At 52.1% G+C, this 23,108-nt stretch overlaps 1 protein-coding gene across 3 annotated transcripts in view; it reads right to left on the bottom strand.

The window, feature by feature from the left end:
- Positions 1-19,543, bottom strand: part of LOC137416607 (uncharacterized) — a 43,607-nt gene extending 24,064 nt beyond the window's left edge. Inside the window, exons 1-2 of one of the 3 annotated variants that reach the window (XM_078770315.1) lie at positions 19,442-19,543; positions 8,452-8,492 (exon numbers count right to left, since the gene is read on the bottom strand). The gene's annotated coding sequence lies outside the window, so the exon portion shown is untranslated. Of the gene's footprint in view, positions 1-8,451; positions 8,636-19,441 lie in introns of all 3 variants that reach the window. The other 2 variants (XM_078770313.1, XM_078770314.1) reach the window with 2 other exon arrangements.
- Between the last annotated feature and the right edge of the window lie 3,565 nt (positions 19,544-23,108).

The raw sequence follows: 23,108 nt of genomic DNA, 5'->3' as shown, positions 1-23,108 counted from the left end.
TAAAGTGGAATGGCTGGGCGTGTGGCCTGTTAGTGAGAAAGATTAAATGGGCACTCCGCCACTGTTAGTATGTCGGCCAGGTGAGGCCGCAGGTCGGCCCTGGGAGCCAGTAGTTGTTTAATGGGGCCCGAGGATCCGGAGGACGGACCCGGGTAGCCCGACGCCAGAGAGGGTGGTTGGGGGTGAGGGCGCCAGAGGGCCTTCCCCAGGTAGGTTAGGGTAAGGAGCAGGTAAGCTCGGGAGACAAGTGCAGTGGCGGAGGTGTGCAGGTGAGCAGACCTGCTGGGACCGCCACACGACCCAGCCCGGAAATTGTGCGAGGGCACAGGGAGTAGAATCGGGGGAGTGAGACCCCAAATTGGTGAGCACCACAGTTTGGTCAATGGGAGTTCGGTTTTTAGAACCACATAGAGTAAGATGGCCAATGGTTTGGCAGGGAAAGACCCCGGGTAGTGTAAAGTGTGTTAAAGTCACTTAGAAGGTAGTTTAGGACTGGAAGTCTCTTCGCACCATCCGCATCCACTCACCAAGGTGACAGGACTCCACACCACCGGTTTATGCAAATGTCTGGTATGTAAGACGCATCATGACGTGGGTGTGACATTGTGCTTGTTATGTTCCATCTCTTCCTCCTTAGGAGGGATTGATGAGAAATTGGGCTTTATGGCAAATTTGGTTCGAGGGATTGTGGACGAATTTGGAATCAGGGGAGATATGGGGAAGACAAGACGATAGCGACGGATTTGTAAATTGTGTAAATACGGGGTAGGGGCAAGGGTAGATTAGGTGACAGGGGGGGAACGTACGGTAGGGACGAGCTTTCTCCGCTCGCTCTCCTGCGCACCTCACCTCTGCATTACCTTGTGTTGATGTGTACCCTTGTGCCCCACTAACCCTGCTTTGTCTTCCTTCCCCACTCATGGACCGTGGTCTTTGTGTGCTGAGGGGAAAGTGCGCAGATGCCTGCAGTTGTGTGCCCGCACCCTCGCTTCTGCCTGCCTGGACCGGTACCACACATATGGACCGCACGTTGTTGTGGCCAAGCACCACATTCATGGACCCCACGTTTTGGGGCCGGGCACCTTTGCTGGGGACCGGCTATTGTGGCCAGGAGATCTTGCTTGCGGACCACGGTAAAGGTGGCCCATAAGCCGTGCAGGTGGACCACCTAAGTTGGCCCCTGCTGGCCATAATTAAAAAAGTGGACGCGTTTTGTGCCTTTTTTATTATTATTACCAACTCGGCAGCAAGCAAGAAGTCGTCCAGAAACACCGGCCCAGCAGGGAAGACGTCATCTGCTGATCATTATTGAAATGTGATGACTGTGCACCGGATGGTGCTTTTGGTGCTTTTTGTGCATATTGGTGCTTTGGTGCTTTTCAAATATTGATGCTTATTGGTGCTGGTGGTATCGGTGCAGTGCAGTGTATGTCTTTCCTCTTTTCAAAACATCTTCTTTTGTTTCCCAAAAGACAGGTCCTGGGTTCGCGTTGTAAATACCAAGTTGTGTCTTTGTAAATAATGCTCCCCACCGTCAATGTTTAGCTGGAGAATTAATTCTGTGATTCAGTTATTCTGTGGGCGTGAATCTGTTAGATAGAATGCAAAGCAGCAGGCGGGACATACTTAGTTGTTTTAAAAATGTCGCACTCAGGGTGAAGTTAATAGTAGAGGGTTACCACACCTGAGTGTCACACTAAGTTAAAGTTCTTCCGGGCCGAGTCGGCCCTGTAGGTAATGAGGGTGCAGTGTTGTGGTTTTTAGAACCCTCCACTTTGTAAATATCTGTAATATTCCCTTATAAATAATCCCCTGTAAATATTCCCATTTTTGGTGTGAAGGTCAATGGTCGCACGCTAGTTAGGCCACGAGCAACACGTAGCACACCATAGGCTTCTTCTTTAGTTATTTCATTACTGTGTTTCAGGTAAGGATCTGTTTCCAATAGTTGAATCTGCGTTGCATTAATCAAATAACCTAGGCCCCTTTTTCCAATCCTATTCATTTTGCGGCTTTACCCTCTCCAAATTGTATTACACGCCTCTACCAGCCGCAGCCGCTTAAGCGTTCGCTGCCTTTTGGTTGTTCCTGCCCACCGCCATAAGCCACGTGGCAGAGTGGGAGAGGGAGGAGCGGCCAGGAACAGAGGCGTGGCCCCATCAACGTGTCACCAGGGGAGGTACCAATGAACCCTCGCGACCCATCCGGGCCGAGGCGTGTTCACGAGTAGGCGGAGCGAAGCGGACGCGGCTTGATACGCGAGGCTTGTTATAAAAGCGCCGCCGCGGACTACTTCGAGAGGAGATGATCGGGAGATGCAGGAGATGCGCCAGGGAGAGAGAAGGAGTCAAACCTAAGAGAACAGCGCAGAGACGGCGGATGATGAGAACACTGCGCAGAGGATCGCTTGGAACGATAGTTTGATACGAACTGCCATTTGGTTTTGAGAGCGTTCGGCACGGTATACGTACACAGCATCCCAGCCCCTCGCATATGTAAGGTCCAGTCGCGCGCCAACGATACGCAAAGCTGCCTGCCGTTCTTCGCCCACGGATCCAGAGCCTGTACGGATCCCATCGCCTGGAACCATCTGCCTGGACCTTCCTCCCCTACCAGCTGCCATTCCGTGTGAGTCTGTCTGTTTGTCCTGGGGTCGAGATAAGTTAAGACTGTTTAGATAAGCTTGCCCTATGTCCTTTTATTTCCTTCTTTTGTATATTCTTGCCTTTTGTTTCCTCTTTTAGTGTAGTTAATAAATCATATTTGTTCTTTCCTTACATTTTGGTTTCCTCTCGTCCGATCTTCTTTGTCTTTTCCCCATTGAATATACGTGGCACGATTAGAACCGCTCAGAATCGGGTTAGTTTTATTGCAAACGGCTTGAGCTTCGGATTGCTAAACCGCTCGGCAATCTTCCATCTTGTCCGTGGCTCGAGCAGAAGTAGCGCCCTGCTTTGCGGCGAGGTTGGCGAAGGTATCTGGGACCCCATTGACCAGTCACCCTGGTCAACCTCAACCCTGCAAAGGAGCGCGATATCTTCTAGGACTCGGACGGCCAGTGTAATAGACGAGGGGATTAAACCCCCCTCGGTAAGGGGAGCGCCGTAATCTGAGATCCGCAACAATATATATATTTTTAGAAATTTTTGAAATTTGGAAATTTTTTTAATTTATGAGAAAATCGCGAAAATCGGAAAATCGGGAAAATGTGGAATTTGGGAATTTTGGAAATTTATGAAAAATCGCGAAAATCATAAAAATCTAGAAAATCAGAAATTTAATTTAATTAATTAAAATTTTCTGGTTGTGTCCCAGCTCTCTCAATTCCTTCCTACTCATGTGGCAAACAATAGAAAAGACCGCTTTATATGGTGTGCGCCATGTGGCAAACAATATAAAAGGCCCCTTTATATAGTGTGTGCCATGTGGCAAACAATAGAATAGGCCCCTGTATATGGTGTGTGCCATGTGACGAACTATAGAAAAGGCCCCTTTACATGGTGTGTGCCATGTGACGAACTATAGAAAAGGCTCCTTTAGATGGGGTTCACCATGTGACAAACTATAGAAAAGGCCCCTTTATATGGTGTGTGCCATGTGGCAAACAATCGAATAGGCCCCTTTATATGGTGTGTGCCATGTGGCAAACTAGAGAAAAGGCCCCTTTATATGGTATGTGCCATGTGACAAACCATAGAAAAGGCCCTTTTATATGGTGTGTGTCATGTGGCAAACAATCGAATAGGCCCCTTGATATGGTGTGTGCCATGTGACAAACGAGAGAAAAGGCCCCTTTATATGGTATGTGCCATGTGTCAAACCATAGAAAAGGCCCTTTTATATGGTGTGTGCCATGTGGCAAACAATCGAATAGGCCCCTTGATATGGTGTGTGCCATGTGACAAACCATAGAAAAGGCCCATTTATATGGTGTGTGCCATGTGGCAACCAATCGCATAGGCCCCTTGATATGGTGTGTGCCATGTGGGAAACAATAGAAACGGCCCCTTTATATGGTGTGTGCCATGTGACAAATAATTATAGAAAAGGCCCCTTTATATGGTGTGTGCCATGTGATAAACAATAGAAAAGGCCCCTTTATATGGTGTGTGCCATGTAACGAACTATAGAAAAGGCCCCTTTATATGGTGTGTGCCATGTGACAAATAATAGAAAAGGCCCCTTTATATGGTGTGTGCCATGTGGCAAATAATAGAAAATACCCCTTTATATGGTGTGTACAATATGGGAAACAATAGAAAAGGCCCTTTTATATGGTGTGCGCCATGTGGCAAACAATCGAATAGGCCCCTTTATATGGTGTGTGCCATGTGACAAACTATAGAAAAGGCTCCTATAGATGGGGTGAGCCATGTGACAAACTATATAAAAGGCCCCTTTATATGGTGTGTGCCATGTGGCAAACTAGAGAAAAGGCCCCTTTATATGGTATGTGCCATGTGACAAACCATAGAAAAGGCCCCTTTATATGGTATGTGCCACGTGGCAAATAATAGAAAAGCCCCCTTTATATGGTGTGTGCCATGTGACAAACAATAGAAAAGGCCCCTTTATATGGTGTGTGCCATGTGGCAAATAATAGAAAAGACCCTTTATATGGTGTGTGCCATGTGACAAACAATAGAAAAGGCCCCTTTATATGTTGGGGGTGCCCTGTGGCAAACAATAGAAAAGGCCCTTTTATATGGTGTGTGCCATGTGGCAAACAATAGAAAAGGCCCTTTTATATGGTGTGTGCCATGTGGCAAACAATAGAAAAGGCCCTTTTTTATGGTGTGCGCCATGTGGCAAACAATCGAATGGGCCCCTTTATATGGTGTGTGCCATGAGGCAAACAATAGAAAAGGCACCTTTATATGGTGTGTGCCATGTGGCAAACAATAGAAGAGGCCCTTTTATATGGTGTGTGCCATGTGGCAAACAATAGAAGAGGCCCTTTTATATGGTGTGTGCCATGTGTCAAACAATAGAAAAGGCCCTCTTATATGGTGTGTGCCATGTGGCAAACAATAGAAGAGGCCCTTTTATATGGTGTGTGCCATGTGGCAAACAATAGAAAAGGCCCCTTTGTATGGTGTGCCATGTGGCTAATAATAGAAAAGACCCCTTTATATGGTATGTGCCATGTGACGAACTACAGAAAAGGCCCCTTTATATGGTGTGCCATGTGGCAAACAATAGAAAAGACCCCTTTATATGGTGTGCCATGTTACAAACTACAGAAAAGGCCCCTTTATATGGTGTGTGCAATGTGACAAACTATATAAAAGGCCCCTTTATATGGTGTGTGCCATGTGGCAAACTAGAGAAAAGGCCCCTTTATATGGTGTGTGCCCTGTGTCAAATAATAGAAAAGGCCCCTTTATATGGTGTGTGCCATGTGACGAACTATAGAAAAGGCCCCTTTATATGGTGTGTGCCATGTGACAAACAATAGAAAAGGCCCCTTTATATGGTGTGTGCCATGTGACAAATAATAGAAAAGGCCCCTTTATATGGTGTGCCACATGGCAAGCAATAGAAAAGACCCCTTTATATGGTGTGTGCCATGTGACAAACAATAGAAAAGGCCCCTTTATATGGTGTGTGCAATATGGGAAACAATAGAAAAGGCCCTTTTATATGGTGTGCGCCATGTGGCAAACAATCGAATAGGCCCCTTTATATGGTGTGTGCCATGTGACAAACTATAGAAAAGGCTCCTATAGATGGGGTGAGCCATGTGACAAACTATATACGAGGCCCCTTTATATGGTGTGTGCCATGTGGCAAACTAGAGAAAAGGCCCCTTTATATGGTATGTGCCATGTGACAAACCATAGAAAAGGCCCCTTTATATGGTATGTGCCATGTGGCAAATAATAGAAAAGCCCCCTTTATATGGTGTGTGTCATGTGACAAATAATAGAAAAGGCCCCTTTATATGGTGTGTGCCATGTGACGAACTATAGAAAAGGCCCCTTTATATGGTGTGTGCCATGTGACAAATAATAGAAAAGGCCCCTTTATATGGTGTGTGCCACGTGGCAAATAATAGAAAAGACCCCTTTATATGGTGTGTGCCATGTGACAAACAATAGAAAAGGCCCCTTTATATGGTGTGTGCCATGTGGCAAATAATAGAAAAGACCCTTTATATGGTGTGTGCCATGTGACAAACAATAGAAAAGGCCCCTTTATATGTTGGGGGTGCCCTGTGGCAAACAATAGAAAAGGCCCTTTTATATGGTGTGTGCCATGTGGCAAACAATAGAAAAGGCCCTTTTATATGGTGTGTGCCATGTGGCAAACAATAGAAAAGGCCCTTTTATATGGTGTGCGCCATGTGGCAAACAATCGAATGGGCCCCTTTATATGGTGTGTGCCATGAGGCAAACAATAGAAAAGGCACCTTTATATGGTGTGTGCCATGTGGCAAACAATAGAAGAGGCCCTTTTACATGGTGTGTGCCATGAGGCAAACAATAGAAAAGGCCCCTTTATATGGTGTGCCATGTGGCAAACAATAGAAGAGGCCCTTTAATATGGTGTGTGCCATGTGGCAAACAATAGAAAAGGCCCTCTTATATGGTGTGTGCCATGTGGCAAACAATAGAAAAGGCCCTTTTATATGGTGTGCGCCATGTGGCAAACAATCGAATAGGCCCCTTTATATGGTGTGTGCCATGTGACAAACTATAGAAAAGGCTCCTTTAGATGGGGTGTGCCATGTGACAAACTATGTAAAAGGCCCCTTTATATGGTGTGTGCCATGTGGCAAACTCGAGATAAGGCCCCTTTATATGGTATGTGCCATGTGACAAACCATAGAAAAGGCCCTTTTATATGGTGTGCGCCATGTGGCAAACAATCGAATAGGCCCCTTGATATGGTGTGTGCCATGTGGGAAACAATAGAAACGGCCCCTTTATATGGTGTGTGCCCTGTGGCAAATAATAGAAAAGACCCCTTTATGTGGTGTGTGCCATGTGACGAACTATAGAAAAGGCCCCTTTATATGGTGTGTGCCATGTGACAAACAATAGAAAAGGCCCCTTTATATGGCGTATGCCATGTGACAAATAATAGAAAGGCCCCTTTATATGGTGTGTGCCATGTGGCAAACAATAGAAAAGGCCCTTTTATATGGTGTGTGCCATGTGGTAAACAATAGAAGAGGCCCTTTTATATGCTGTGTGCCATGTGACAAACAATAGAAAAGGCCCTTTTATATGGTGTGTGGCATGTGGCAAACAATAGAAAAGGCCCTTTTATATGGTGTGTGGCATGTGGCAAACAATAGAAAAGGCCCCTTTATATGGTGTGTGTCATGTGGCAAACAATAGAAAAGGCCCCTTTATATGGTGTGTGCCATGTGGCAAACAATAGAAAAGGCCCTTTATATGGTGTGTGCCATGTGGCAAACAATAGAAAAGGCCCTTTTATATGGTGTGTGGCACGTGGCAAACAATAGAAAAGGCCCTTTTATATGGTGTGTGGCATGTGGCAAACAATAGAAAGGCCCCTTTATATGGTGTGTGCCATGTGGCAAACAATAGAAAAGGCCCTTTTATATGGTGTGTGGCACGTGGCAAACAATAGAAAAGGCCCTTTTATATGGTGTGTGGCATGTGGCAAACAATAGAAAGGCCCGTTTATATGGTGTGTGCCATGTGGCAAACAATAGAAAGGCCCCTTTATATGGTGTGTGCCATGTGGCAAACAATAGAAAGGCCCCTTTATATGGTGTGTGCCATGTGGCAAACAATAGAAAAGGCCCCTTTATATGGTGTGTGCCATGTGGCAAACAATAGAAAAGGCCCCTTTATATGGTGTGTGCCATGTGGCAAACAATAGAAAAGGCCCTTTTATATGGTGTGTGCCATGTGGCAAACAATAGAAAAGGCCCTTTTATATGGTGTGTGCCATGTGACAAACAATAGAAAGGCCCGTTTATATGGTGTGTGCCATGTGGCAAACAATAGAAAGGCCCCTTTATATGGTGTGTGCCATGTGGCAAACAATAGAAAGGCCCCTTTATATGGTGTGTGCCATGTGGCAAACAATAGAAAAGGCCCCTTTATATGGTGTGTGCCATGTGGCAAACAATAGAAAAGGCCCCTTTATATGGTGTGTGCCATGTGGCAAACAATAGAAAAGGCCCTTTTATATGGTGTGTGCCATGTGGCAAACAATAGAAAAGGCCCTTTTATATGGTGTGTGCCATGTGACAAACAATAGAAAAGGCCCTTTTATATGGTGTGTGCCATGTGGCAAACAATAGAAGAGGCCTATTATTATTATTATCATTATTATTATTATTATTATTATTATTATTATTATCATGCTATATTCTATTTATATTATAAAGAATCACTTCAAAGCTTCAATGATCGTTTTACAGAATATATTTTTCAGTGTTGATAATAAAATGAGAAACTCTGAACAAACCTTTTCCTCAGAAGATCCGACCCGATCTCTGTTTCAGACGCCTGTGGAAAAGGCAACGGAACCGATGTTTGTTCAGGCAAGTCATGTTCCACGTCCAGCCCGGAAATGACTCCGGAAGTACATTCCCACCGTATGGGTGGGGGTGGAGTGACGTCACTTCTGCCTCGTAACGGCGTCACGTGCCCTAGAGCGATGAAAACAATCACACCGCGCGTGAGTGAGTGTATACGTGAGTGTTTCAGTGAGTGTGTGTTAGTTGAGTGAGTCAGTGAGTAAGTGGGTGTAAGTGAGACAGTCAGAGAGTGAGTCAGTCAGTGAGTGTGAGTCAGTGAGTCAGTCATTGAGCATGAGTCAGTGAACCAGTCAGTCAGTCAAAGTGTGAGGGAGTTAGTGAGTTTGTGAGTGAGTCAGTTAGTCAGTCACTGAGTCAGTCATTGAGTTGGTCAGTGAGTAAAACTGAGTCGGTGAGTGAGCAAGAGTAAGTCATTGAGTGAGTGAGTGGGACAGTGAGTGAGTGGGTCAGTGAGTGCATGAGTAGGTCAGTGAGTGAGTGAGTGGATCAGTGAGTGAGTGAGTGGATCAGTGAGTGAGTGAGTGGTTGATTGATTATGTGAATGTGTCAGTCAGTCAGTGAGTGGGTGAGTGATTGATTGATTATGTGAATGTGTCAGTCAGTCAGTGAGTGGGTGAGTGATTGATTGATTATGTGAATGTGTCAGTCAGTCAGTGAGTGGGTGAGTGATTGATTGATTATGTGAATGTGTCAGTCAGTGAGTGGGTGAGTGATTGATTGATTATGTGAATGTGTCAGTCAGTCAGTGAGTGGGTGAGTGATTGATTGATTGTGTGAATGAGTCAGTCAGTCAGTGAGTGGGTGAGTGATTGATTGATTGTGTGAATGAGTCAGTCAGTCAGTGAGTGGGTGAGTGATTGATTGATTGTGTGAATGAGTCAGTCAGTCAGTGAGTGGGTGAGTGATTGATTGATTATGTGAATGTGTCAGTCAGTCAGTGAGTGGGTGAGTGATTGATTGATTATGTGAATGTGTCAGTCAGTCAGTGAGTGGGTGAGTGATTGATTGATTATGTGAATGTGTCAGTCAGTCAGTGAGTGGGTGAGTGATTGATTGATTGTGTGAATGAGTCAGTCAGTCAGTGAGTGGGTGAGTGATTGATCGATTGTGTGAATCAGTCAGTCAGTCAGTCAGTCAGTCAGTGGGTGAGTGATTGATTGATTGTGTGAATGAGTCAGTCAGTCAGTGAGTGGGTGAGTGATTGATTGATTATGTGAATGTGTCAGTCAGTCAGTGAGTGGGTGAGTGATTGATTGATTATGTGAATGTGTCAGTCAGTCAGTGAGTGGGTGAGTGATTGTTTGATTGTGTGAATGAGTCAGTCAGTCAGTGAGTGGGTGAGTGATTGATCGATTGTGTGAATCAGTCAGTCAGTCAGTCAGTCAGTCAGTGGGTGAGTGATTGATTGATTGATTATGTGAATGAGTCAGTCAGTCAGTGAGTGGGTGAGCGATTGATTGATTGATTATGTGAATGAGTCAGTCAGTCAGTCAGTGGGTGGGTGAGTGATTGATTGATTGATTATGTGAATGAGTCAGTCAGTCAGTGAGTGGGTGGGTGAGTGATTGATTGATTGATTATGTGAATGAGTCAGTCAGTCAGTCAGTGGGTGGGTGAGTGATTGATTGATTGATTATGTGAATGAGTCAGTCAGTCAGTGAGTGGGTGAGCGATTGATTGATTGATTGTGTGAATCAGTCAGTCAGTCAGTGAGTGAGTGAGTGAGCGATTGATTGATTGAATACGTGAATGAGTCACAGTGGCAGATTAACATTTTTTGGGGCCCTGGGCACAAAACACCGATCTTTACGAAACCTCACCAAATCATAGACTTGGCCATAAGGAAAAACAAAACTGTTGATTTTGAGTTCAAAAGGTCAGCAAAGGCCAAATGTCAACAATTTTGGCAGATTTCTAAAAATCCTCAATTTTCATCCAATTCACTTGAAATATAAAGAGCATTGGCAGATCAAAACAATGAATTCAGGCAGCAACTATTTTTGACGTCAACATCGGCCAAAAGGTCAACAACTTATTTTCGGGATTTCGCAAGCTTCGCTCTACGTTCGACAAGTTTCTTGTTTGTCTGTTTGTATGTCAATTGCCCACAAGTTACAATTCCAACATGATCGTCACAAAACTTAACCAAGTCGTGGAGGTAATCACAACTGAGAAGCCTTTTGATTTTTAGGTCAAAGGTTACCTTGAGGTCTGATTTTAAAAGTCATTTTTCATCCAATTGCCGTGAAAGTTGAACAGCATTCGCAAATTGAATCACCGAATTGGGGAATGAACTATTTTTTGAGGTTAAAAGGTCAAATGTCAACTCAAGGTCAAACATCTAAAATCATCAATTTATGTCTGAAACAGAACTACACTCTTCGACATCATGACGTCGACAGATCTGCCTCCACCTACATTATTACATCATTATAATACTTGTACCTAGTTTGCTTTAAATCCATTCAGCTGTTCTCAAGTTATCACATTTTTACCTGACATGATCTGACCTTTGACCTCTTGATCCCAAATTTTAATTAGTTCATGTTTACATCATTATACATATCTGTACCAAGTTTGAATTGCTGTGATATTGACCCGGCCAAGTGGGAACACCAGGCCACAGATCACTGGTTTTGGAGAAGGATTGTCAACAAAGGCATCACAAAATGGGAGGAGGTGAGATGTGAGCCGAAACGACTTTTTCGAGAAGATTCTCCAACTTTAGTTTTCGATGAAGCAGACGGGACCGACATTTTTTTCCGCACCAACGCTGCGTGGATACCTCATCCATCCATCATCTACAACCTCTGTAAGACCTATACAAGTTAAGACCTATATCTGTAAGACCTATATCTGTAAGACCTATACACATTGGATATACAAGTTAATTATAAAAACTTTCTACCTGGTTTGTAGTTAAAATGAAGAATGAGGTTTTACCATCGTTGTGTGAAATTCAATGATGACGTTGTAGCGGTTCCCGCTGGATGTACACAATCGCCTTGCACCTGCCAGGGTGCGGCCAGGACGCAATCGCCATGCCGGGCTCGTCCGGACGGGCCCAGACGCGCCTCTCCCGGGCATGCCCGGACTCGCTGTTCCCGGGCACGCCCGAACCTCCCGGGCACGCCCGGTCTCGTCTTTCCAGGGCTCGCCCAGAGCGCCGGGGCACGCCCAGCCTCGACTTGCCAGGCCGCGTCCAGGACGCCCGGGCATGTCCAGACTCGCCTCTCCAGGGCTCGCCCAGAGCGTCCGGGCATGCCCGCTCTCTCCTTTCCAGGGCTCGCCCAGAGCGCTCGGGCACGCCCAGCCTCGACTTGCCAGGCCGCGTCCAGGACGCCCGGGCATGTCCAGACTCGCCTTTCCAGGACTCGCCCTTGACACCCGGGCATGCCCGGTCTCGGTTTTCCCGGGCAAACGCCCCGGCATAAATGTGTATATATATTGCTGCCCGATAAACGGGCTTTTGGAGAGTACCCGAGTTTGATACGTGCATTAAAGCAACTCGGACGAATTTCCGTCTTTGGTCACGTCAATTCTTTCGACTCGCGTTGGAGCGCAGCTCCTTCACTGGTGACCTACCGACATGGACACGGCAGTGACTCTTAAACTGCCTACCTTCTGGGAGGCTCACGTGGCTGTTTGGTTCGCCCAGGCAGACTCCCAGTTCGCCCTGCGAGGCATCACCGCGGACGACACCCGCTTCCACCATGTCGTGGCAGCGCTCGGTTCCGCCACCGCGGCCCGCGCCCTGAGCCTCCTCGAGCACCCGCCGGTTGCTGACAAGTATGACGCGCTGAAGACGCTCCTCCTCGACGCTTTCGCCCTCTCACTGGCGGCACGCGCACGGCGCCTGCTCGACCTGACCGAGCTCGGCGACACACGCCCGTCCGAGCGCATGGACTATATGCTCTCATTGCTCGGTGAGCACTCTCCGGATTTTCTGTTCCGCGAGCTGTTCCTTCGTCAGCTGCCTCACCCGGTACGCCCCGCCCTGGCTGGCACGTCGATCACAGATCCCCGCGCCCTCGCCAGGGAAGCCGATAAGATCTCCTCGGCGGGCCAGCACATCGGCGCGGCTACCTGGAGCCTGCCATCGTCCGAGGGGACGCCCGAGCACCCTGGGCAGTTGGAGGCCGAACTGCCGGTGCAACTGGCGGCCGCCATGCCGCGCCGACCGCTTCCGACACGCCGGTCGGGGCCTCCACCTGACCAGGCATGGTGTTATTACCACGCCAGGTTCGGACACAAGGCTCGGACGTGCCGACCCCCGTGCACTTTCGGCAAGTCGGGAAACAGCCGGGCCGGCGTTCATTCCCAGCCATGAGCGCCAGCCACTCGGGCAACTTGCTTTTTATTCGGGACAAAGCGTCCGGGCGGCGTTTCCTTTGTGACACAGGCGCCCAACTGAGTGTCATACCCGCCTCCGAGCAGGACAGGTGGGACGCCGTTTGCGGCCCCTCTTTGGTCGCTGCTAATGGCTCGGCCATATGCATTTTCGGCCCGCGCGACGTCACCCTCTGCTTCGGCAGCCAGCGCTTTCAGTGGACCTTTGTGACCGCCTGCGTCCCCATGGCTTTGCTGGGCGCCGACTTCCTCTGCGCGCACGGGCTGCTGGTCGATGTCAAACGACGTCGCCTTGTGAACGCCGAGACCTTCAGCTCCCTGGCGTGCATGATGAGCAGCTCCGCGCCGACCGAACTGGCGTGCGCCCTCCCGACGGCGAACGAGTTCGCTCGCCTGCTCGTGGAATTCCCGGTCCTCACGCGGCCGACGTTTTCGGCCGTCGCAGTGCGGCATGGGATTGAGCACCACATACCCACTACGGGCCCGCCGGTCTACGCCAGGGCCCGCCGCCTCGACCCGGCCAAGCTCGCCATGGCAAAGGCCGAGTTCGACGCGTTGGAGCACCTCGGCATCGTGCGGTGCTCCGACAGCGCGTGGGCCTCACCACTGCACATCGTGCCAAAGCCGGGGGGTGGATGGCGCCTGTGTGGCGACTACCGCCGCCTCAACGACGCTACCATCCCCGACAGGTACCCGATCCCGCACATCCAGGACTTTTCCGCCCGTTTGGCGGGACAGGTCATATTTTCAAAAAATTGACCTGATACGGGGATACCACCAGGTACCTGTCCGGGCGGCCGACATCCCGAAGACGGCCGTCATCACGCCGTTCGGCCTGTTCGAATTTTTGAGGATGCCGTTTGGCCTCAAGAATGCGGCCCAGGTGTTCCAGCGCTTGATGGATGGCGTGCTGCGCGACCTGCCATTTCTTTTCGTCTATCTGGACGACATCCTCGTCGCCAGCACGTCCCGCGCCGAGCACCTCCTCCACCTCCGAACACTGTTCGGTCGCCTCAGCGAGCACGGCTTAATTGTCAACCCGGCGAAATGCCACTTCGGCACGACGACCGTTGACTTTTTGGGCCACCGCATCACCAAGACCGGGGCCGTGCCGCTGCCGACCAAGGTCGAGGCCATCACCACGCTCCCGCGTCTCCGTTCCATCAAGGCCCTACAAGAGTTCCTCGGCATGGTGAATTTTTATCACGGATTCGTGCCCCGCGCTGCTCAGCTCATGCGGCCCCTTTACGAGGCCCTCCGGGGCAAGCCGGCCAAGCATGACATCGTTTGGTCCGCGGCCATGGACGCGGCCTTCGCGAGCGCAAAACGGGCCCTCGCCGACGCAACGCTGCTGGCTCACCCGGTGCTCAACGCGCCCATCGCCCTCACTACGGACGCCTCCAACTACGCGGTGGGCGCCGTCCATGAACAATGGGTGGACGGGGTTTGGCAGCCACTCGCTTTTTTCAGCCGGCAACTCCGGCCGAACGAGTTAAAATACAGCACGTTCGACCGCGAGCTGCTCGGTCTATTCCTGGCCGTTCGCCATTTCCGACACCTCCTGGAGGGCCGCCCGTTCACGGCTTTCGTCGACCACAAGCCGTTGGTCTACGCAATGGCCAAAGTCACGGAGCCATGGTCGGCCCGCCAGCAGCGCCACCTCTCCGCCGTGTTGGAATTCACCACGGACATCTGGCACGTCGCCGGCAAAGACAACGCCGTGGCCGACTGTCTTTCTCGGGCCAGCGCGAACGCGGTCCACCTCGGCGTGGACTTCGCGCTCATGGCGGCCGACCAGACCACCGACACCTCGGTGCAGGCCCTCCGGGCACCGTCCTGCTCTGCGACGTCTCCCAGGGCCAGCCTCGCCCCATCATGCCCGTTTCCTGGCAGCGCCGCATCTTCGCCTCCATCCACGGCCTTTCTCACCCGGGCCGGAAAGCTTCTCAGAAGCTGGTGTCGGCGCGTTTTGTCTGGCACGGCCTTCGACGGAACGTCCGCGACTGGGCCAACGCCTGCACGGCCTGCCAGCGGGCCAAGGTCCACCGCCACACCCAGGCCCCGGTGGCACCTTTCACTGTGCCTGCACGGCGTTTCGACCACGTCCACGTGGACCTGGTGGGTCCCCTGCCCCCATCGCGGGGGTTCACCCACCTGCTCACCGTGGTGGACAGGACCACCAGGTGGCCGGAGGCCATGCCCCTCACTTCCACCACCACCGCCGACGTGGCGCAGGCGTTCATCGCCACCTGGGTCGTGCGCTTCGGCGCACCGGCGGACATCTCGTCCGACCGCGGCCCACAGTTCACGTCCGAACTTTGGGGCACGGTCGCCCGCTCGTTGGGGGTCACGCTGCACTGCACCACGGCCTACCACCCCCAAGCCAACGGGTTGTGCGAGCGGTTTCACCGCTCCATGAAGGCCGCACTCATGGCCAGCCTTCAGGACGACGGTTGGGCCGACCGGCTGCCGTGGGTCCTTTTGGGCCTCCGCACGGCCCCCACGGAGGACCTCCGGGCGTCCGCCGCCGAGCTCGTCTACGGCCAGCCGCTCCGCGTCCCGGGCGAGTTCGTGCCCGATGCTACCAGTCCCTGGTCCGCCGCACACCAGCGCTCGGACCTCCAGGAGGCCGCCCGACGATTTGCCCCCGTGCCAACGTCCCGCCACGGTGGCCCCCAGTCGTACGTCCCCCTGGCGCTTCGCACAGCGGAGTACGTCTTTGTGCGTCATGACGCGCACCGGGGGCCGCTCCGGCCGCCGTACGACGGGCCCTTCCGGGTCCTGCGACAGGGCGGCAAGTCCTTCGTCGTCGACTTCGGCGGCCGGTCGGACCGGATCTCTGTGGACCGCCTCAAACCGGCACACGTGGACGTCGACCGACCACCACGGTTGGCCCTTCCTCCGCGGCGAGGCCGCCCCCCATCCACAGTTCCCCGCGCTCGACCACCCACCAACAGATCGGACCCCCCCCCCACGACCCTCCAGGGGTCACTTCGGCCGTGTCATCCGGACCCCCCTTAAATTGACCCTGCCGGTGCAGGTCGATTCTGGAGGGGCGTGTGTAGCGGTTCCTGCTGGATGTACACAATCGCCTTGCACCTGCTAGGACCCGGCCAGGGAGCAATCGCCATGCCGGGCACGTCCGGACGGGCCCAGACGCGCCTCTCCCGGGCATGCCCAGACTCGCTGTTTCCGGGCACGCCCGAACCTCCCGGGCACGCCCGGTCTCGTCTTTCCCGGGCTCGCCCAGAGTGCCCGGGCACGCCCAGCCTCGACTTGCCAGGCCGCGTCCAGGACGCCCGGGCATGTCCAGACTCGCCTTTCCAGGGCTCAACCAGAGCGTCCGGGCATGCCCGTTCTCGCCTTTCCAGGGCTCACCCAGAGCGCCCGGGCATGCCCAGCCTCGACTTGCCAGGCCGCGTCCAGGACGCCCGGGCATGTCCAGACTCGCCTTTCCAGGGCTCGCCCAGAGCATCCGGGCATGCCCGCTCTCACCTTTCCAGGGCTCGCCCAGAGCGCTCGGGCACGCCCAGCCTCGACTTGCCAGGCCACGTCCAGGACACCCGGGCATGTCCAGACTCGCCTTTGCAGGACTCGCCCTTGACACCCGGGCATGCCCGGTCTCGGTTTTCCCGGGCAAACGCCCTGGCATAAATGTGTATATATATATTGCTGCCCGATAAACGGGCTTTTTGAGAGTACCCGAGTTTGATACGTGCATTAAAGCAACTCGGACGAATTTCCGTCTTTGGTCGCGTCAATTCTTTCGACTCGCGTTGGAGCGCAGCTCCTTCAACGTCATCTATCTATAATTCCAGTAATCTCTGTGTGTTTGTTTGTCTGTGACCGCTGTTTCTCGACAACCACGGGTCCGATATACTTTAAACTTGCCAGGTATATTGCTGGGGACCCGAGGATGTGCCTTTTCAAGGTTTTAAATTAATCGCAGAAGTAGTTACCGAGCTATGTCCAAAAAACGATTCAACCAATCAGAGAGCAGCGAGCTATCACGTGTGCCGAACGTGGCGAACACACTCTGCCTCGGATGGCACATTTGAGAGCGTATTCATTTATTTCCCGTCGGCAAACTATGTTGGCGCTATGTTGGCGTTAAACTATGTTTTAAAACGAATTAAAACGAATTTGCGATTCTTTCGCTTTCCTGCGATATGCGACCTTCCGGAGCTCCTGTGAGAGCGTGCGCCATTACGGATAGTAATTCAATTAAAAACATAAAAACATTGTCCCAATTCAGTCAGAGCGAAGGGCGTTGTTTTAAGCGAAGAGCGTTTTATTTTTCCCCTAAAATTCAGTCGCCGGACGGTGAAAGGTTTTTTTTGGGGGCAGCTACTGGCAGCCACGTACGGCCAATCACAGGACACGTTGTTGTGTCGACGTGCCGTGTTGTTTTCCCTCGCGGTTTGGAATGTTTTTCCTTCTCATTTTTTTTCTCTTCTCTTTCTACTTGATGATGGTAGCAGTTCTGTACTCGCAAGCCGTTCGCCGTTCGCTTTGGCGTTGCGAATGGACCAAAACATTTCATGAACCAAACCATTTCATGTAAAGCGTTCGCCGTTCGCTTTGGCGTTGCGAATGGACCAAAACATTTCATGAACCAAACCATTTCATGTAAATAGAGGGGGGGGATATAATTTTAGATATATATATAGTACGGGCATGCCCGAGTATAAAACAATGCAGTGAACAAAACAAAACGAGTGAAAAACACCTCATTAAATGAACAATCAAATACCTCAACATACATTCAATAAAAAGTCGTTTTCACTCATCTTCATTCCCTTCATCAACGAACAGACAATTATTTTATCTTTAAATAAACGTTTTGCAGATCTTCCTCAGTATTAATAGCCGGCGAAGCCGGTGTTGTCAATAAACGAGTACGTATTATGTTGAAAACCTGATTATGCCTTGGCTCGAGAATCCGAAGCGCAGTGGGCGCAGCCATCTTGCGGAGGCGCAAGTATGCATCACAAATTTAAAACGTTCATTAGGAGTTTCTTTCACCCGTCGTCGTTTGAATCACAATCTTATGCACCTCCGATGTATTAATAAAATAATTTATAGCCGGCGAAGCCGGTGTTGTCAATAAACGAGTACGTATTATGTTGAAAACCTGATTATGCCTTGGCTCGAGAATCCGAAGCGCAGTGGGCGCAGCCACTTGCGGAGGCGGAAGTATGCATAACAAATTTAAAACGTTCATTAGGAGTTTCTTTCACCCGTCGTCGTTTGATTCACAATCTTATGCACCTCCGATGTATTAATAAAATAATTTAAGACCAACATCGGCCCGCTCGGGCCTGGTTATCTTCAACAAAACGCGTCACCAAACACCGGACCCAATGAGAGTCGAGCATTTGCAAAAATATGTCTAAAATGAAATCACTCACTGGATGGAGTGCTGGAGACAGCCATCGGCCGGATGCGGAAGTTTGCATAAAACAATTGCGAAAAAGTTCAATCGGAGCTTGCTTCACCCGTCGTTCTTTGATTCATAATCTAATGAAACCTCTCATTAGTAATTAAAATACGTTAAGACCAACCTCATTCTCTTCAACGAAAATCGTCATCAAACACCAGAACCAATTATTATTACGCGTTTCGGACGGTGAAAACGGCGTCAAATATTCTAAAATTGACGAAGAATTATTTTCTAGAAATCTCGCGGCCGTACGGGATGGTTTTTCACGGCCAGAAATATGGTATAAGCGGTTTACATATTTAGTTTAGAAATACGGATAGTTTTTCACGGCCGGAAATATCCGAAGTTGAGATGGAATTCACCGAATTAATCACTGCAAGCTAACGTCTTCTGGTGGACGAAGCTGCCGTGCCCGGAGAGTCAGAGAACCAGCCCTGGCGCCTGACAGCGACTGAACTTAGAAGACTACACACTTACTGTGAAAACGTATGTTAAGCCCAGTTAAAAATAGGCCTTAAGCTAGCACATCGTATAGTTACTTCCTTAAGCTTGTTGTGACATTTATTGTATTGTATGCAGGTATTGCCATCGGGGAGGACTGTCTGCTCTTCTCTTTTACCAAGTCTTACCAGGTACGGTACCTACTACACCTACCTACTACCAACTACCTACCTACCTACTACCAACTACCTAACCTACTGATGCCATGGTGATGGGTAAAATAGTGGCAAGAGGTATGCAGGTATTGGGGAGGACTGTCTGCTCTTCTCTTTTACCAAGTCTTACCATGTACGGTACCTACTACACCTACCTACTACCAACTACCTACCTACCTACCGACTACCAACTACCTAACCTACTGATGCCATGGTGATGGGTAAAATAGTGGCAAGAGGTATGCAGGTATTGGGGAGGACTGTCTGCTGTTCTCTTTTACCAAGTCTTACCAGGTACGGTACCTACTACACCTACCTACCTACTACCAACTACCTACCTACTACCAACTACCTAACCTACTGATGCCATGGTGATGGGTAAAATAGTGGCAAGAGGTTTTGGCTTCGCCGGCTCATTGCGGCTTTGCAGTCGGTACTCGTAATAAAATGAAACATCTCCGAACAAACCTCTCCAGATGAGATGAGGTCCGATCATGAGAAACTTCGTCACAGTTACAGTCCGAGGGCCCGAGGCTGACAATCTCACCCGGAAGTACTTCTGCGTTATTTAATACTTCTTGTTTTCGCGCATCATTCTTCTTCCTCTTGGTAAGAAGATTGTTTGTGGCGTCGGCAATTTGAGGGTCGTCGCTGCATCACGGTGCGAAAATAAAAGGGAAGTTATCGGCCTCCTTTTCTTCTACGTAACATTTAAATGGCGTTTTAAGGGCCAGGAGCCTCTATCTACACCACTCGCCTCGCTAAATCAGCGGCTGAAGCAAATAATAACGGGAGACTTTATATTGTTGAACGCGGTTATTCTGCTCGACACGCTCAGCGCTCCTCACCACACGTCATTTCAGAGGGATGGGCATCTTTGGCTTTGTCTGTTTTCTCGAGGATTGAGGGACGGCGGGAATGGTGGGTGGGGGTGAGTGGTCGGGGGGATAATGGTGGATGGGGGTCTAAGAGTCGTGGGGGGAGGGGAGGTATAACATTCGTGGGGGAGGGGAGGTATAAGAGTCGTGGGGGGAGGGGAGGTATAAGAGTCGTGGGAGGAGGGGAGGTATAAGAGTCGTGTGGGGAGGGGAGGTATTACAGTCGTGGGGGTAGGGGAGGTATAATAGTCGTGGGGGGAGGGGAGGTATCAGTCGTTGGGGGAGGAGAAGTATAATATTCGTGGGGGGAGGGGGTATAAGAGTCGTGGGGGGAGGGGAGGTTTTAGAGTCGTGGGGGGAGGGGGGTATAAGAGTCCTGGGGGGAGGGGGTACAAGAGTCTTGGGGGGAGGGGGGCATAAGATTTGTGGGGGGGAGGGGGTATAGGAGTCGGGGGGATATAGTTGTTGTGGGGGGAGGGGGGTACAGTTGTCGTGGGGGGAGGGGGTATAGGAGTCGTGGGGGTAGGGGGGATACAGGAGTCGTGGGGGTAGGGGGTATAGGGGTCGTGGGGAGATGGGGGGTATAGGAGGTAGGGGGTACAGGGGGTCTTGGATGGAGGGGGTATAGGGGATCGTGGGGGGAGGAGGGGTATCGGGTTCATCGGAAGAGGTTGGGTATAGTGGTTTGGGGGGAGGGGGGTATAGGAGTCGTGGGGGGAGGGTGGTATAGGAGTCGTGGCGGGAGGGGGGTATCGGAGTCGTGGGTGGAGGGGGGATATGGGAGTCGTGTGGGAAGGGGGGTATAGGAGTCGTGGGTGGAGGGGGGATATGGGAGTCATGGGGGAAGGGGGGTATAGGAGCCGTGGGGGGCCCCCCTATTCCCCTTCTCCCCACGATCACGATCTCCATCTCGATTATCAAATCAAAGTAACATCAAAAGTCGCGCTAATGAATACGGATAAGTCACGAATGTGTTTCTTCGGTGCTGGTGCTGGTGCTGGTGGTGGTGGTGCTGTGCACACACAGCTCGTTTGCCAAAAGGTAGGCCACAACGCGTTGTACAAACGAAAGCACTTTATTATAAGCTCGCACAGCACTGGGCAGGCTCGACCTTCGAGCCCGCATATATGTCCCGAGGCCATGCCTTGCCCCCGGGCGTGGCCGGTCGGCCGAAAGGTGGGGCATGTATCTCAGTTCCACGCCCGGACGCTCGCGCCACCCACTGGTGCGCGGAATTATTGATCACTGACATTGTGTCCGCCACACGCGCCCCCCCAGAATTCCCGCGCACCTGAAGGGTGAGCCTGTGGGGAAGCCGGATGACCCGGCCGAAACACCCTCTGGCGATGCGTGCAGGGCTGGGGGGTAGCGGGACGGCGGGGATGGGGGGTGCCGGGGGTCAGCCCGCCGGGGGGCGGCCTCGACGCGGAGGCAGAGCTGCTTGCGGGGGGTGGTCCAGGTCGAGGTGGGTCGGCTTGAGGCGGTCCACGGAGATACGATCCGGAGCACCGCCGATGTCCACGGTGAAATGCTTGTCCCCGGTCTCCAGCACGCGGAAGGGCCCGTCGTATGGAGGCCGCAGCGGTGCCTGGTGGGCGTCGTGCCTGACATAAACGTACTCCGCTGTGCGAAGCTCCGGGGTGATGTGGGAGGACGGGCAACCGTGGTGTGCCGTCGGCACTGGGGCGAACCTCCTGGTGGTCTCCTGCAGGGTGGAGTGCTGTTGCGCCACGGACCAAGGGGCCGTGGAGTCGGGGATAAATTTACCCGGTACCCGCAGTGGTTGCCCGAAGACCAGCTCCGCCAAGGACGCGCGCAGGTCGTCCTTGGGCGCCGTCCTGAGGCCCAGAATGACCCAGGGGAGCCTGTCGGCCCAGCTGCCGTCACGGAGGCTGGCCCGGAGCGCGGCCTTCATTGAGTGATGGAAGCGCTCGCACAGGCCGTTGGCCTGGGGGTGGTAAGCCATGGTGCGGTGCAGCTCGACGCCGAGCCCTTGCGCCACTGCTCCCCAGAGCTCCGGGGTGAACTGGGGGCCGCGGTCGGACGAGATATCCGAGGGGGCACCGAACCGAGCAACCCATGTGGCGATGAAGGCTTGCACGATGTCGGCCGCAGCCGTCCCCGCCAATGGCACAGCCTCCGGCCACCGGGTGGTGCGGTCCACCATGGTGAGGAGGTGGGTGAAACCCCGCGAGGGGGGCAGAGGTCCCACCAAGTCGACATGGACGTGGTCGAACCGCCGCTCGGGCACCGTAAACGGGGCCAACGGGGCTTGGGTGTGGCGGTGGACTTTCGTGCGCTGGCACGCGAGGCACGTCCTGGCCCAGTCGCGGACGTTCTTCCGGAGGCCATGCCTTACGAACTTCGCCGCGACGAGCTTCTGGGAGGCCTTCGTGCCCGGATGGGACAGGCCATGGATGGCGTCAAACACCGGGCGCTGCCAGCCAGCGGGCACGATGGGGCGAGGTCGGCCGAGGGAGACATCGCACAAGAGGGCAGTGCCCATGACATCGAACGGCACCTCGGTGACGCGGAGGCCGGGATGGCGGTCCGCAAGGCCTGGACGTCGGGGTCGGCGGTCTGGTCCGCTGCCATCCGGGCGTAGTCGATCCCAAGGTGGACAGTGTGTGCGACGGACCATGAAAGGCAATCCGCCACCGGGTTGTCCTTACCCGCAACGTGTCAGATATCCGTCGTGTACTCGGACACGGCAAAGATGTGACGTTGCTGCCGGGCCGACCACGGCTCGGCGACCTTGGCCATCGCGAAAACAAGGGGCTTGTGATCGACGAAGGCCGTGAACGGGCGGCCCTCGAGAAGATGGCGGAAGTGTAGGACCGCCAGGTGGAGCCCGAGCAGCTCGCGGTCGAAGGTGCTGTACTGGCGTTTGTGCAGGCGGAGCTGCCGACTAAAACACGCCAGCGGCTGCCAAGCACCACTCACCCACTGCTCGTGCACCGCGCCCACCGCGTCGTCCGACGCGTCGGTGGTGATGGCGATTGGTGCATCGGGCACTGGGTGCGCCAGCATGGTGGCGTTGGCAAGGCCAGTTTTGCGCCTGCAAATGCCGCGGCCATCGGCTCCATCCAGGCGATGGCACCTTTGCCCGGCTTCCCACGGAGGGCCTCGTGCAGGGTGCGCAGGAGCTGGGCGACGCGGGGCACGAAGCGGTGGTAAAAATTCACCATGCCCAGGAATTCCTGGAGCCCCTTGATCGTGCGGGGGCGTGGGAAACTCCTGACCGCCTCCACCTTGGC

Source organism: Myxine glutinosa, chromosome 1 (assembly GCF_964187855.1).
Source record: "Myxine glutinosa chromosome 1, kmMyxGlut1.1, whole genome shotgun sequence".
Classification (NCBI taxonomy): Eukaryota; Metazoa; Chordata; class Myxini; order Myxiniformes; family Myxinidae; genus Myxine; species Myxine glutinosa.
This window is presented reverse-complemented; position numbering and strand designations above follow the sequence as displayed.